This window comes from Eleutherodactylus coqui, chromosome 7 (assembly GCF_035609145.1).
Source record: "Eleutherodactylus coqui strain aEleCoq1 chromosome 7, aEleCoq1.hap1, whole genome shotgun sequence".
NCBI lineage: Eukaryota > Metazoa > Chordata > Amphibia > Anura > Eleutherodactylidae > Eleutherodactylus > Eleutherodactylus coqui.
The window spans coordinates 59,491,643-59,508,064 of record NC_089843.1 but is presented as its reverse complement, the minus strand read 5'-3'; the positions used below and the strand labels follow the sequence as shown (position 1 = coordinate 59,508,064).

Genomic DNA, 16,422 nt, shown 5'->3' with positions numbered 1-16,422 from the left:
CAGCGGCAAAGAGAAGAATTGGCACCAGCAAGTCGTATAAAATATTTTTGGGTTACTTATAAGCCTGTGACTCATTGAACCAAAGCCCTGCGATATTGGCAACCACACCTCAGAGGCATGTTGTTTAAGCCTAATCTGGATTAACACGACATGAACATAACAGATCAAATTCAACCTTACCATCAAGAATATTTGAGCAGCGTTTCAGGGCCCCATATGAAAATTCTTGCTGACTTTAACAGTATAATCTACCTGAATGGCTAAATAGGTGGTCCACTTCTAGCTATTTTGCAGCAGGAAGCAGACAGCTCTGTACATGGCACAGTGGCCCGGGTTGGTACTGCAGGCTGAGTTTCATTCACTAAAATAGGACTCAGCCTGCAGTACCAGTCCAGACCAGTGAGCCATGTACGGAGCTGTCGGCTTCCTGCAACAAACCAGCCAGAAGTGGGACAATCCTTTTAAAGGGGATCTGTCATATTCTCTCAGGTCACCAGGGCCAGTAGCACATCTCTGCAGCTGCAACCCTGATGACTATCACAGCTTCCTTTTCGCTCTACTCCTCCCATTCGGAGTCCTGTTAGATTTGACTGCCGACACTGTGAATCAGTCAAAGTGGGAGACTGTTCACTGTCAATCAAGATTAACATTATCCAGCAACTGCCCCTAAACAGATTTAAAGTACCGTGAGCTGAATCTAACGACCTGCCGGTAGGTACAGAGGAACAGAGGGGAGGAGAGAGGAAAAAAGCTGCGATAGTGTGACCGTTGCTGTCGGTGTAAGGCTATGCAGCCTGCCCCGGCGACCCAGGCACACATTGCAGGTCCTCTTTAAGGCTCAGTTCCCACGGGACAGAAATCCTGCGGAAATCTCGCGGCTTGGCCGCACCGAAAAGCCACGAGATTTCTGCGGGAGAGCTACACCTTCAAAACTCGCGGCATTTCGCCATGGGTTTTGGAGCGTGTCGGCCGCAGGCTTTCCGTTACGGCTTTCTATCTCACCATAGACAGGAATGAGGCTGCAACGGAAAAAAAAAAAGAAATAACATGCTGCAGCTGTCAATTCCGTGTCGCATTGCCAGTTCCGCTCAGCTTTGCCGTGACGGATTGGCCGCCCCGTGTGGACGAGATTTTTGCAAAATCTCGTCCACATGGCTGGCTAATCCCGCGATTACGAGCCGCGGGCGGATGTGTCGGAAAATCCGTCCCGTGTGAACCCAGCCTTAGGGTGCTTTTAGATGGAACGATTTATCGTTCGCACGAGTAAACAATGACAGAGTTCGCTCGTTCAGCCCGTTTATACATGCAGAAAAATCGTTCGCTCACCAAGTCGTTCACATTACTGTCCCCATGAATGAGAACGTTAACGATCGGTACGTAAACCAAACGATTAACGAACAGTGATTTTTATCCTTGCATGAAATGAACTAAGAACAATAAGTGAACAAAATTATTGCTCATTGTTGAATCGCCATTATATGTAAACGCACCTTACGTAGTGCCAATATGTGGGTAAAGGAGGTGGGGGAGGGGAGCACGCCAGCAAAATACACCCTAGAAATCAGACCATACATAGTAAATCAATTTAGAAGGCAACTTACCCCGAGGCATTGATTGGAGGCGCTCAACTTTAGGGTTTAACATCCAACATTTATCAGGCTTGTCTTAAGCTGTTAGGAGAGAAAAAAAATATTAAGAAAATATTAAATTTTTGTAGTACTTGCGCTTTATTAAAACTGGCAATTACATTCAAAAAAATCAAGTCACTAGACTGTCATAGGTGATAAACCGTTCAGACTTGTCCAAGATTAGGAGGAACTACAAATAAAACGAATGAAAAGTGAACGATAACAGTCATTGGCTCACGTTCAGACTGAACGCTAATCGCTTGTTTAAATGATTTTTTTTTAAAAGCACCTAACGGGGGGGGGGGGGGGGTTCTGGGGAAAATACTATTAATGACCTATCCTGAGAATGGGTCATCAATAGTTGATCGGCTGGAGTCCGTCACTCAGGACCCCGACCGATCAGCTGATTGTACACTCACTGACAGCGCTGCAATTGCACAGGGGTCAGAGCAGAAGCAGCGGAAGTCTCCACGCTGACCACTGTGTAGTGGCCGACGCTTGTAACTGCAAGGGGGCTCTCATTGAAATTAACGCAAGCCGTGCCAGCAGTTACAAGCGCCGGCCACTACACAGAGGTCAGCGTGGAGACTTCTGCTGCTTCTGCTTCAACCCCTGTGTAATTACGGCAGTGTCAGCGGGCGTACAACCAGTTTATTGGATTACGAACGACGGACCACAGCCGATCAACTATTTATGACCTATCCTGAGGATAGCTCTCAGTAGTATTCTCCATGGGAAAATCCCTTTGAGGAAACATCCCTGTGTACATCTTACTACAGAAGCTCTATACCTAATGACAGAGAGTGGATTGTGAAGCAGCTGGAAGGGAGACCCCTAGTGGCAGATACTTCAAACATGATTTACTGTGGCAAAGCAACAACATTTTTAATGCATGTATATTAGATAAATGATGAAACTAACACAAGCTAGTAGAGGAGCCGAAGAGGTCTGAAACATTACTGCCCCTTTAAGGTTTCTTGGAGGCTTATTTAAAAAAATAGTATTTTTTATAATAAAGACATTTGTATAGGCGGCACAAATCTTACAATGTCTAGGAGCCGGCTCAGGAACGACAGAACACAATGACATGGGTTGCGAACACCATAAAACGTTACGTTGGGCCTTTGCCAGTGGATCACGGTAGGTATACCAAAAAAGTGTTTAATATTTGTCGCACCAAAGGTGTAATAATTAATGCACACTCATCCAGAGGAGCCTACGGGTGCCTTTACATTTACCGAAAAATCGTTCACTGGCGCCGGCAAGCAAACAATGGCAGTTTTCTCATTCGCCCACGTGGTCCATTTAACCACACAGACAGGCTGCGCTCACACGGCCTTTAGCGTAAAACCCTGTGTGGGTCACGGAGCGTCTTACCGCTGTGGAGCCACGTACTACAGCGAAATTGTACTACGCATGACAGTGCATCTCACGGACGCTGTCATGCGCAGTCCACCTGTTTTTTCTGTTCTCTATTTCTTGCGCTGGCGCTTCGTATCGGCGCGTCTACATGCCGTCCATACGCAATGTAATTACACGCCCATAGAGAACAAAGGTCTTTCGCATGTAATACGCCGCAAAATAGAACGTGTAGAGTATGTACTTGATAGCTTGCCAATTACCACATATCTCACGAGCGTACAGCGCAGGTGTAATATTCGGTAATCTTCCGCTACTGTGAGCCTGGCCTAAATAGTTTGGATTTTTAACAGGGTGGTTCAGTCCACTGTAAAGGTCATGAGAACAACTGAATGATCAGTGTTTAAAATGATTTGTGAATGAGCCAAAGACGTTTTTCAGGCTTGCAGAAAATGAATGATAAGCAAAGGAATTATCATTCAATTATTGTCCGTGTTTATACTGAAGAAATTATTGGTCAAATTTGAACGATAGAGCTTTTTTTTTTTACTTTAAGACGGCCATAATGCAGCTTGCATACCCGGACCACTGTCACCATCAGCAGGAATTCTCCGTAATGGTGCTACATCAAGAATTTTGCATCTACCCACGTTTCCCTTAAAATAAGCCCTACCCTGAAAATAAGCCCTAGCAAGATTTTTAAATAGTGGGCGGGCAGCTATACATGTGAAAAATAAATATTTTGGAGCAAAAATAAATATTAGACCCAGTCTTATTTTTGGGGAAACACGGTATATTCTACCATATATGTATTACTACTCTAGCAACTTTAAGTCTCTACGTCACAGAAGAATTTGGGAGTACAAGTTTAGAACTGTCTTTGACACCATCAAGACCGGAATAAACATTGCAGGTGGATTCATGCATCACTGGAGAATATGAAAAATCTAGAGCAGAGACAACACTCTGGCCTGGTGACCCCCTAACACCAATTTAGTGGCCATTAACCCTTTCCAATCCAGTGTCTGACGTCTAAAGACATTCTGATTGAAGGCTGTACAGCTCCGATGTCGTAAGACGTCCGGCAGGGTATTCCTACTGTATATTACTAGCCGCTCTGTTGTCGGGGGCCTCTCCAGCATATCACATACCACAGTACTGGCTATAGCCAGCAGATGGCGCCATTGTATAATGGCAGAAAGAGAAAGCCCCCTAGGATACCCTGAATCCAAAATTGGATTGCAAAGGATTAAACTTTCACATCCCTTATCAGTGGACTAATTAAAGGGGTTGTCCCGCGGCAGCAAGTGGGTCTATACACTTCTGTATGGCCATATTAATGCACTTTGTAATGTACATTGTGCATTAATTATGAGCCATACAGAAGTTATAAAAAGTTTTATACTTACCTGCTCCGTTGCTGGCGTCCTCGTTCCCATGGAGCCGACTAATTTTCACCCTCCGATGGCCAAATTAGCCGCGCTTGCGCAGTCCGGGTCTTCTGCTCTCTTCAATGGAGCCGCTCGTGCAGAATGCCGGCTCCGTGTAGCTCCGCCCCGTCACGTGCCGATTCCAGCCAATCAGGAGGCTGGAATCGGCAATGGACCGCACAGAAGAGCTGCGGTCCACGGAGGGAGCAGACCCCGGCGGCCATCTTCAGCAGGTAAGTATGAAGACGCCAGACCGCCGGGATTCAGGTAAGCACTCTCCGTTTGTTTTTTTAACCCCTGCATCGGGGTTGTCTCGCGCCGAACGGGGGGGGGGGGGGGGGGTTAAAAAAACAAAAACCCGTTTCGGCGCGGGACAACCCCTTTAAATACTTGCTCCTCTGCTCATCCTGTTCTGGTATTGTTTTAAGTGCAAATTAATCACACCATGTCTGTGCATTTTCATTTGTAGGTGTATATATCTCTTCGGATCTGTTCCATTAAGCCTGAAGAAGAACCCTGAGAGGTTCGAAGGCTGGCTATAACATCATGTATTTGTGTTAGCAGTTAAATGGTGTCATATCTACAAGATTACTTGGTTTCTCTTGCTGAGAACAATCACATTTTACTATTCACCAGTTACAAAGGAATCTTTACTATAATAGTCAGCCGGCACAAGCAACTTCTTCCCTTTGGGAGTTGAGAGGAAGTTACGCTACTCTCTCTCACCGACAACTGCGGGGTGTGATACTTACATACGTGATTTGTCATACGCTGTATATATGCATTGTAGCCTAGAGACTTGAGCCAAAGGGTTAATAACCATTTAGTAGGAAATGCAATTAGTACATGCAAAAACTGCAGCGAGCAGATTAGTAGAGAACCCGTGTATGTAGGCACAACAACATGTTTAGGCCTTGTGAAAGAATAGGGGAAGTCAGTGGATGTTTGCAGCAACTTGTCTACTGCAGCAGGAAAGGCGACGTTGTGAGGAAGAAGAGATTGCGAGCACTTAGTGCAGAGCCTCGTGCCCAGACTTGTAGCCGCAGCAGCCGGCATCTACCCACTCCTCTTCCCACAGACATTCCTGTATGGCGATACAAACCCCTTCGCCAAACAGCTCCCTCTGAACTGTTCTTTATCTCCGTTCTGTCCTTACAAGAAGTGACTGGCAAACAATGGGAACCGGTCATGTATGGGAAACGCACTCCCTGGAAAAACAACTTACCAAATTAATACACAATTGATCCAGCTTCCTAATTAGCGCAGTACGGCTGAAGGAGGAACAATAAAATCTACCACAAAACACATAAAAAGCTTGTGTTCCCAAATAGCAAACACAAAGTATGATTTAAGGGTTCAGCCGAGAGAATGAAAAAATGCAGAGATGGAAATTTCCAAAAAAAAAGCCGCTCCGCAGTTGAGTGATGCCAAAATACGGTGCGATACGGTTAGGAATTGGGGCAGAAGTCAGCCTCGTAATAGAATAGTTACAGATGAAGATCGGCGAGGAAGGAAAGGCAAAAATACTCGGCAGATTACGATAGAAAAGCGTATATTGTATTGATAAGGTCTTCCAGTATTCTGCTTGTGATGAGAACCTCAAGATAGCAGCATACCCACAGTGAATAAATACAGCGCCGGAACCAAGGCCAGTACATAAATACAGCGCCGGAACCAAGGCCAGTACATAAATACAGCGCCGGAACCAAGGCCAGTACATAAATACAGCGCCGGAGCCAAGGCCAGTACATAAATACAGCGCCGGAACCAAGGCCAGTACATAAATACAGCGCCGGAACCAAGGCCAGTACATAAATACAGCGCCGGAACCAAGGCCAGTACATAAATACAGCGCCGGAACCAAGGCCAGTACATAAATACAGCGCCGGAACCAAGGCCAGTACATAAATACAGCGCCGGAACCAAGGCCAGTACATAAATACAGCGCCGGAACCAAGGCCAGTACATAAATACAGCGCCAGAACCAAGGCCAGTACATAAATACAGCGCCAGAACCAAGGCCAGTACATAAATACAGCGCCAGAACCAAGGCCAGTACATAAATACAGCGCCGGAACCAAGGTCAGTACATAAATACAATGCCGGAACCAAGGCGAGTACATAAATACAATGCCGGAACCAAGGCCAGTACATAAATACAATGCCGGAACCAAGGCCAGTACATAAATACAGCGCCGGAACCAAGGTCAGTACATAACTACAACGCCGGAACCAAGGTCAGTACATAACTACAACGCCGGAACCAAGGTCAGTACATAAATACAACGCCGGAACCAAGGCCAGTACATAAATACAACGCCGGAACCAAGGCCAGTACATAAATACAGCGCCGGAACCAAGGCCAGTACATAAATACAACGCCGGAACCAAGGTCAGTACATAAATACAACGCCGGAACCAAGGTCAGTACATAAATACAACGCCGGAACCAAGGTCAGTACATCAATACAGCACCAGAACCACACAAATGCAGCAGCAGAACTAAGCGACTGTTGCAGGGGTGCCGATAGGTTGACAGAGGCAGTTCAGAACATTAGAGGGACGGGGGCAGAGCCATAAGGAAGACTGTTCATGTAGCTCCACAAGATGCTGCTGCACAGAGGAAGAAGATCATCTGCCTAGGTAAAACTAGGGGAGACAATTGCCTACAAGCTGGTGGCTGGTGCCCTTTGCGACCGCATGGGTTGCATGTAGCTAACACCAGATAATGCAGCAATCAATTTCATATCAGCTTGTGTATGGAGCGTATTGACAGAGTAAAGGCCCTTTTACACGTAACGATTATTGGATTTTTCTCTTTTACATTTAAAGGGGTTGTCTCGCGGCAGCAAGTGGGGTTATAAACTTCTGTATGGCCATGTTAATGCACTTTGTAATATACATCGTGCATTAAATATGAGCCATACAGAAGTTATTCACTTACCTGCTCCGTTGCTAGCGTCCCCGTCGCCATGGATCCGTCTAATTCTGATGTCTTCTTGCTTTTTTAGACGCGCTTGCACTGTGCGGTCTTCTTCCCGGTGAATGGGGCCGCTCGTGCCGGAGAGCTGCTCCTCGTAGCTCCACCCCGTCACGTGTGCCGATTCCAGCCAATCAGGAGGCTGGAATCGGCAATGGACCGCACAGAGCCCATGGTGCACCATGGGAGAAGACCCGCGGTGCATCGTGGGTGAAGATCCCGGCGGCCATCTTGATGAAGGAAGAAGTAAGAAGAAGGAAGACGTCGCAGAGCGGGGATTCGGGTAAGTAATACTTTTTTTTTTTTTTTAACACATCCCTTGGGGTTGTCCTGCGCCGAACGGGGGGGCCTATGGAAAAAAAAAAAATGTTTCGGTGCGAGACAACCCCTTTAAGCTTTATTAAACTTTTTTCATTTTTACGCTATTTTTTAGTCCCTCAAGGGGACTTAAAGATGCGATAGTTCGATTGCTAGGATAGTACACTGCATTACTTATGTAGTGCATTCTTAAAAGCCTATGACAGCAGCCTATTGGACTCTGCCGGTGGTGGGGAGGCCTTTCTCAGGCTTACTGCTCACTGCTGTCATGGGACCTCTTTGGTATATTTGAATCATACTGCGGGGTGTCGATGGATTACAGAAGGATCCTCCTATCATCTGCTTACATGCTGCAGTTGATATTGATTATGGCATGCAAGTTGTTAAATTGCCAGGATCTGAGGTTTCTCCACATGCTTCTGCTGGTTAGAGCAGGAGCCTGGCTGTCAGTAGTCAGCCCAGCCACCACCCTAAAAGGAGGTCTGTGTAAACTAAAAGCCCATTAGTGAGGTCAGTAAAAAGGTGTATCGGCCATCACTAAGGGGTTAAACATGTATGCTGGAAAGGGCCTCCAGTGCTCCATAGTCAAACAAGAGACCAAATGTGTATCCTTTTGACCTTCGCCTACTTGGTATCTATATCTGTATATTGGGGGGGGGGGGGGGGGAAATGGTAAAGAATGAGTGCAGTAGACTCCCAAAATGTCTAGTGCAGAAAAAAAGTCTATATACTGTATATTATTATGCAGAGACGCAGATACATACATGTGTGCAGAGTATTATCACTGCAGCCAACACAGGACATGCGGTAAGTATAGAACTATGAAGCTCATACCTAAACTATAATCCGCTGTGCAGAACAGTGCATTATCCACACAATGGACAAAAAGCCCAGATAATACCATGTCTGTGCAGCCGGCATCCAAGACAACATACTCCAGATTCTCTGCCCACACCCAGTCTTGCAGGGCAGACCTCTGACAAGGCCAAAAGAAAAAAAGACTTAAATTGTTTCACATGCTCTTCCATCCACAAATGTCTAATAATGGCGGTACTCAAAAAAAAGCTGAAGTTCACAGAAGTCTGCCAGACAAGACCCATATGAAAAGGGGGAAAAAATATATACTACTACTTAATATTTCCAAAGACGAGAGGTACCGCCCCTAAAGCATCACTACGGCTGCCGCACGTGCCGTGGTATCCGGCGCCCTGCCACCGCACCCTCATCTGTTAATTATTTTAGACATGTGACTGAGCGGCACATAAGAACTCGGCGTCCAGTCTTGGGTCTTTGTATTATGTGTAACTAATTCTGCAATTCTAATAAGGAAACACTGGTGTGCCAAAAGTTATGGGATAGCAGTATGCAAATTGGAGAAGTGGCGTTACCTCGGGGGACGGCTTGGGATCAACCATACCTGTATAAATTGTGAGTTATCTTGTGAGCGAGGTTAAACACCGGCCAGCATGCTCAGGGCGAGGCAATGTGAATTATCGGAGTTTGAATAAGGCCTGATAGTGGGTGCCAGACGGATGGGACATTGCATTTCCGAAGTTATGCGGGAATTTAATGTTCCTCCATCCACAGTGTCATATGTGTACCAGCAATACGTCATCGAAGGCATTACTGTCCACAGTGGCCACCCAAGGGTGCTTGATGTTCATGACCATCAGTGTCTGCCTAGCATCAGCTAGCAAAAATCACATTTACATTTAGTGCCGAAGGCCCAGCGTGTACATCCCGCAGGTCGGTGTAACACTCTGTAGCTTCCATGGGATATGGGAGCAGAAGACATGTGGCGTATGGTTCCATGAGTCACGGTACCAATTGTTTCTGGTAGGGTGTGTGTGTGGCACCAATCCCATAAAGGCATGGACTCCAATTGTCAACAAGGCACTGTGCAGGCTGGTGGTGGTCCCATGCTGATGTGTGGTGTGTCTTCGTGGGTGGGGTCAACTGGTCCACCTAAACACGGCATTTGCTGGTGCCCACTACATTTCACTACCTGGTGACCATTTGCAGCCCTTCATGGGCATCATGTACCCCCAAAATGATAAGAAATTCCAGCAGGATAATGCACAGTGGCATGGGACCCCAGGCTGTCCAGAATTGGTGCAAGGAGGAGTATTCTGAAGAGTTCCTATGAATAGGAAGATCCTGCAGCTACAAATACCACAGAGGTGCGGGTGGCTATCCAGACAGCATGGCTCAACATCCCTCCAGATGTCTTCTGTCCATTTCTGGAAAGCATGCCACGTTGAGTTGCTGCACTTCACCAACTAGAGAGGGTCCTAAATGATATGGGTTCCTATCCCAAGGATACATCAGTATATGCAGTAATTTAAATGGAATCTGTCAGCAAAATGATGACCACCGAATGACTGCAATACCAAGCCAAGCCACTGCGGTGGGAGTGGAGCTATGAGTTTCCTGAAGAAATCAGCTCAGTGCATGAGCATCGGCCCAGTAAATCAGCAGGGGACCTGGCTGGCTGACTACTGCCAATCTACTATGGATGGCCTATCCCAAGGTCCTATCTGTCTGGTCCTAAGATCAACCCTTTGGGGACCACTTAGTGGATGCCATAACAAGTAATAGGAAAGAGACGTACAGGAAGTCTAGCAAAAATGACTTGCTTATTATAGTCAGGTTCACTTTTACATAATCCAAAGTTCCTCAATTGGGGTTTTCTCTCTTTCAGGCAGTTGTGGCTTTTCATTTACTGTTGTTAATGTGCCTTTGTGCTAATGCTAAAAAGAAAGAACCTCTGAACTACAACCACAGCATTTAGGCTAACTTCAGAAAACAAGCATGGAACAAGATGAAAGCAACGTAATTGATCCCTGTTAATTAACCCCCAACAGGGAGAAGACCATGAGCAGAATGCAATCACGTTTTAAAGCCAGCCAATAGTGTGTTGGCCAGGACTGCAGCAGAGATACAAACAGGATTAATAGGAGCAACCAGTACAACTAGCTACAAGAAGAGCTGGAAAGAACTAGAGAAGAAGGCAAAGATCCCGGAGGGAAGAATGGGAGTCACTTCTGTTCCAGGCAGTCTGAGATGCAAACTAGTCAGTGGAAGGAAGCAATACTCAAGACATCTGGGCCACTGTTTAAAAAAAATATATATATATTATATACACACACATACATACATACATACTCGCCTAGCTGCCGCCATCCGAGTCTCCACCGCTGGTCTCTGGAGCTCCGGGAAGGCTTCCGGGAACTGGTCATCACCGACAGAGCATCTTTTGCTAGTGATGGGGTTTGAAGACCCCGCCTCCAGCAAGCGATTGCTCTGATTGGCTGAGCTGAATAACTGCAATTGGTTCATCGAGCACTGGCTCCGATTAGCTGAGCCAACGCTCGAGGAACCAATCAGAGCAATCTCTTGCTGGAGGTGGGGTCTTCAAACCCCGTCACTAGCAAAAGATGCTCTGTCGACAATGACAAGTGCCCAGAAGCCTGCACGGAGCTATGGAGAGCAGCAGCATGGACCCGGCCAGTGCCTGCTAGGTGAGTATTGATTTTTTTTTTTCTCTTTGGCTTCCTTGGCTTCGTGTTTAGCTGTGCTGAAAACGTAGCCAAAACATAGTCAAAAATGCATGACAACGCTGCTGAAACCGCAGTAAACACAGCGGTGAAAAACGCTGCATCGCTGCAAATGCCTGTGAGGGAGGCCTAAGTGCTGTGTCTGGAGGAAACCAGCACTGCTCATCACCTGCCCAATATCATCCCTACAGAGCAGTCTGGTGGTGGCAGCATCATGTGGGAGGTTCAGAGTCCGAGACAGGGAGACTGGTACAGAGATGGAGCAAAGCACAGAGATAAACCCTGATACAGAGCACAAGAGACCTCAGACCGGGCAGAAGGTTCACCTTCCAACAAGACAATGACCCTAAGCACACAGCCAAGACAACACAGGGACAACTGTGGGGCTTAGGGACAACTCTGTGAATGTCCTTGAGTGGCCGAGCCAGAGTCCTAACTTGAACCCAATTAAACATCTCTGTAGAGACCTGATAATGGTGTGCACAGACGGCCCCCATCCAACCTGACAGAGCTTGAGAGGATCTGCAGAAAAGAATGGCACAACATTCCCAAATCCAGATGGGCAAACCTTGTGGCATCATACCCAAGACGACTGGAGGCTGTAATCACTGCCAAAGGTGCTCCAACTAAGTACTGAGTACGGGGTTTGAATACTTATGGCAATGCAAAATATTAGTTTTTCATTTTTAAAAAAAATGTACAAACATTTCTAACAATCTGTTCTCATTTTGTCATTATGGGGTTTTGAGTGTAAAATGATGGAAAAAGCTTGAATTAACTTGCACAAGGCCACAACATATCAAAATGTAAAAACGATGAAAATGTATTGTACACGAGCAATGATGGGAAACAACAGTATACTGAAGTGCTGTAGGAAGCCGAATCCTCGGCCATTATTTGACTTGGAAATGTAATTTTTGAGCAGCCTTTTCCTTTGAAGAAGGCTGTATCTCTAATTCTCAGTCTTCCCTGAGCTGGTGGGTGGAGACTAGCTGCTATAATGTCTCCTTTACAACGGCCACATAGAAGAGCAGGATCTCTTTTATATAGCACACCCTCAGAATTATATCTTGGGATGAAATAATAGAAAACTTACTAGAGCCATTACAGCCTCTGAGTCTCTCTCTGACTATGCAGCTGCCTCTTCCTCCTCCTCTCTCCATAGACATCTATTGGCAGCATGTAACATCTGATTCTCCAGTGAGCGGATCTGTTGTCAAAACAGATCTTAGCAGTATTTCAGAGCACATGATCAGTGCAGAAGGGGGAAGAGAAGAAGTGTCTGATACGTGGAGAAAGAAGCATTTTGCTCTAATAGGACATATTACAAAGTTTCTTCTCTTTGCTTGTATTGTTAATTAGCAAAAAGTTTAATGAAACCACGGAGGTGGCCATGGTGGTCTGAAGAGAGATGCTTCAGCAGAACCATTCGAGCAGTCAACCAACAGCTACCTTACTTGAATAGACAGCTTTATAAACCATTATCTTTCAGATTACGCCAAATTCCGATTTTCAGATTTGAAGCAGTAAATAAAGTACAGACACAAAGAAGAAAAGATCCCCCATCATGTTCACACAGTGCAATTTTGATGCAACTTGAGTAAATATATCTAAAAGTGCAACACTGCCCATATACATTGGGTGTCAATTGATGACATAAAATTCTGGGAAATCTGCTGCTAATCTAACATATAGTGAGGACGCCCAGCAGTAAATAAAAATAAATAAAATAAATCTTGGTATTTGTATAGCGCCAACTTATTCCGCAGCGCTTTCGGGTAATTATTACCCCACCACCAAGTTTAGTACTCATTTTACCGACCTCAGAAGGCTGAGTCAACCTTGAGCCGGCTACCTGAATCATACGGGGATCGAACTTGCAACCGTAGGCGTCAGCTTACACTCTGTGCCGCACGAGGCTCTATATCCCAACAGACCATGTTGGGAAAAACAAGGATTGAGCATACTGAACCTCAACCTGTCCAATCCTTTTGTTCTACTAGGAGATAAGCGGCTATTAGGGCTCATTCACACAGGCATAAGCAGTACATGAATATGCAGTGTTTTTACGGACCGAAACATTGCATATTCTCTGCGCACCTGGACCAGTTTGAGGGTTTCTTTTGTGCGCAAATTAACAGCATTTTTCACACATACAAACAAAAAAAAGGTGAACGGGTCCATTAATTTCATGCGTCAATACACATTTATCATGCAAACTTACTGGGTTCCTTTCCATTCACTTTTCTTTCTAGCTGCATTCTGCACTAGTTTTTCCATTAAAAGGGTTGTCAAACAGATCTTGGACGATGCCAGTCTCTGCCGACAGCGGAAGTCATGTGGCTGCTGCGGTATCACCACCCAGCTCTCCTAGCATGAGCATTCACATCCTGACTGAGCGCCACAAGTTCCAAAAGGCATTGCTGCACCTACCGCAACGTTTCCCAGGGGAAGAAGAAAGGAGAGTATGGTTTGTTACTTTATAACGTGGCTACTTGTTTTAAAGAAAAAGTATTTTACTCGGACAACCCCTTTATAAACAGACATTAGCCAGAAGGGAATCAAACAGAGCATGACAAACTCAGAAAATCCCACTGAAATCAATGGGAAGAAAACTGGACCCTTTTTTTCACTGTTCTGCTGCTCCTCTGATCGAATAGCAGAATTGGAAACAAAACTGCTGATGTGAACACGCCCCAATACACCGATGGGCACAGCGATGGAATGAATGGCAACAAACACATCTGTCAACTGCAAAAAAAGGAAACACCGTTTCAGTCCCTGCAGACATTCGTCTGAGTGCAGCCAGTGCAAGAACTCCTCCGGGAGAGAGACATCAGCTGACTGCCTGCAAGAACAAACAACACAACCACTCCGAGTCTCATATAGACAGCACACATACAGTTCAAGAGAAATCCAGGCTGAAGAATAATCAGCAAGGAGAAAAATTATTATTGCGCAACTTTTCTGGAACAAACAAAAAGTTGCAAATATTGCTGCAAGCCGTATTCTGAAATGTGCAACTTTTTCCAAATTTTATAATTCGATTACCAATGAGTAGACAAAAAAAATTGCTGCGCCCACGTACTCGACTCGAGCTCCCAGATATCCTGCCCTGATAGCATGCACATACATCACGTACCGGTATGAGTGCACATAGGCGGCTCTTTGTATAGGTTTCGTGGTTCAGGTTTTGCGCACCTATAGAGCTAAAAACCACAGCATACAACCAAGACTTGGAGGTAATCATTTAGTGTTTCTTAATCCCCCCACAACCCCCCAACCAAGGAGAAGAAGATGGCAATATGTCCGCTTCTGGAGTATACAATCAAATAATAGGAGGAAGAGAAGGAATGCGGCTGTAATAGCCCTGGTATGGGGGGAGGCATTAGGAGAAGAAGGAGGAAACAACACTCATTCTGTGTGTAAGCACTTAAACATGCAGCTACACATGCAGATGTAGCAGAGTGGAGGTTGTTAAATGCAGGTCCACTGCTAGGGGAGAAGACAGAAGTGAGTGGACCCCCAGAAAAAACATTTAAGATATAGCCCCCTTTAGCTGGTTAAAAGAGTTTTCCGGGACTAGAATATCAACGACCTACCCTCGGTGGGGGTCCGCCGCCTAGGACCTCTGCTAATCACCTGTTTGAACATGTTATGGTGCCTAGGCAAATGCTGCGCCTCTTCACCGCACACTAGGCACAGCGCTGTACATTACATAGTGGTGGTGCCTGGTACTGCAGTTCAATCCCATTCACTTGAACATGTTGGTCCCAGTGATATAATCATTCATGTGCTTTTACACTGGAACGAGCATCGCTGACTGAATGGAGGTAGAGCGGGCCGGAGATCATTCCTGCCCGCCCGCCTCTATTCACAGTAAGCAGGCAGTCGTTCAGATTCTCATTTGATCGCGGGAATCCGAACGATAATTGTTCCGTTGGCCTATAAACGTGACATCACAGGACAGAGAAGAGACTCCGGCACTCAAGTGAGCTCCACAACATCTTCAAACAGCGGACCAGCGGGCGTCCCGTGTGGAATATTGCCACCCATCTCATGTTGATGACCTACCCCGAGGAAAGGTCATTAATATTTTGGTCCAAGAGAACCCTTTAAATACCGGCACATCCCTACTCACAAGGACAGGAGGCTTTGTACTCATCCTTTAAAGGGGTTTTCAACCGCTAAGACGAGAAACGGCCGCTACGGTTACCGGCACCCGGCAGGAGCCTACAGAGCCAATCCCGTAAGCCAACTGCCGATGTCTGTTGCTCTCATCGAAGGAAATAGGAGCTACGGTAACTGTGTAGCACAGCATGCTATGTTGCTTCTGTAACTTCTTGCTGTTTCTGTGGCGCTGTGTGATGCCCTCCGCGTAGCTCCCATTCACTTTAATGAGAGCCACAGAAACAGCGCTTGGCTGACGTGCTCGGCGCTTTCCAACAGATGGTCAAGTACAGAGCGCCGGATATTCTCACCTCGGCCATGACAGACGGAGAAGGCAACACTCCCTTTAATTCCTTAGACCCTTGCACAGGCTGTTCACACGGGGCACTGCGGATGCTCTAAATACCACACCAAAAATCACTTGTGCCAATGCAGTTTTTACCACATCCAAAGCGCCTCATGTGAATACAGCGGTAAGGCCCTTTTACACCGCAACGAACATGCCGTGACGTAGCAACTGTACCGATGACTTATTTACACCAGTCAATTACCGTGATTTTGGTGGTAGTTCCGATCGCGTCTAATAACCTTCTACCGCTCCTTTCTTATCAGCAAATCCTTACAATGCCTGTCTATATGAAATGATTCGCCGCAGACAAACACTCATTTTTAAGTTCACATGAAAGATCTGGTCAGCGAGAATATAACAATTTTTCGCTGACCATTCGGTCACTGCGCACGTTTATACCCCACCATTATTTGCAAGCCATTTGTGCCGTGTAAAATGCGCATTAGGAGTTCATCATGTGACAGAGAGAAGCCAAACTTACGGAAACAAAGCAGCTCCCAGCAGCATGCAGGAGGGGCAAAATGCTATATGGGGGAGGGGCGCAGGTGCCAAATACTGATGAGCAACCACTCTGCCTCCTCTTCCTCCAGGGGCTGCTGCTCAGTATAATACTTGCACCTCGGGGACCGTT

The 16,422-nt window shown here is 46.1% G+C and overlaps 1 protein-coding gene across 1 annotated transcript in view; it reads right to left on the bottom strand.

Moving 5' to 3' along the window:
• Positions 1-16,422, bottom strand: part of FRYL (FRY like transcription coactivator) — a 285,628-nt gene that overhangs the window by 239,283 nt on the left and 29,923 nt on the right. Inside the window, exon 2 of the mRNA XM_066573099.1 lies at positions 1,602-1,670. The gene's annotated coding sequence lies outside the window, so the exon portion shown is untranslated. The remainder of the gene's footprint in view (positions 1-1,601; positions 1,671-16,422) is intronic.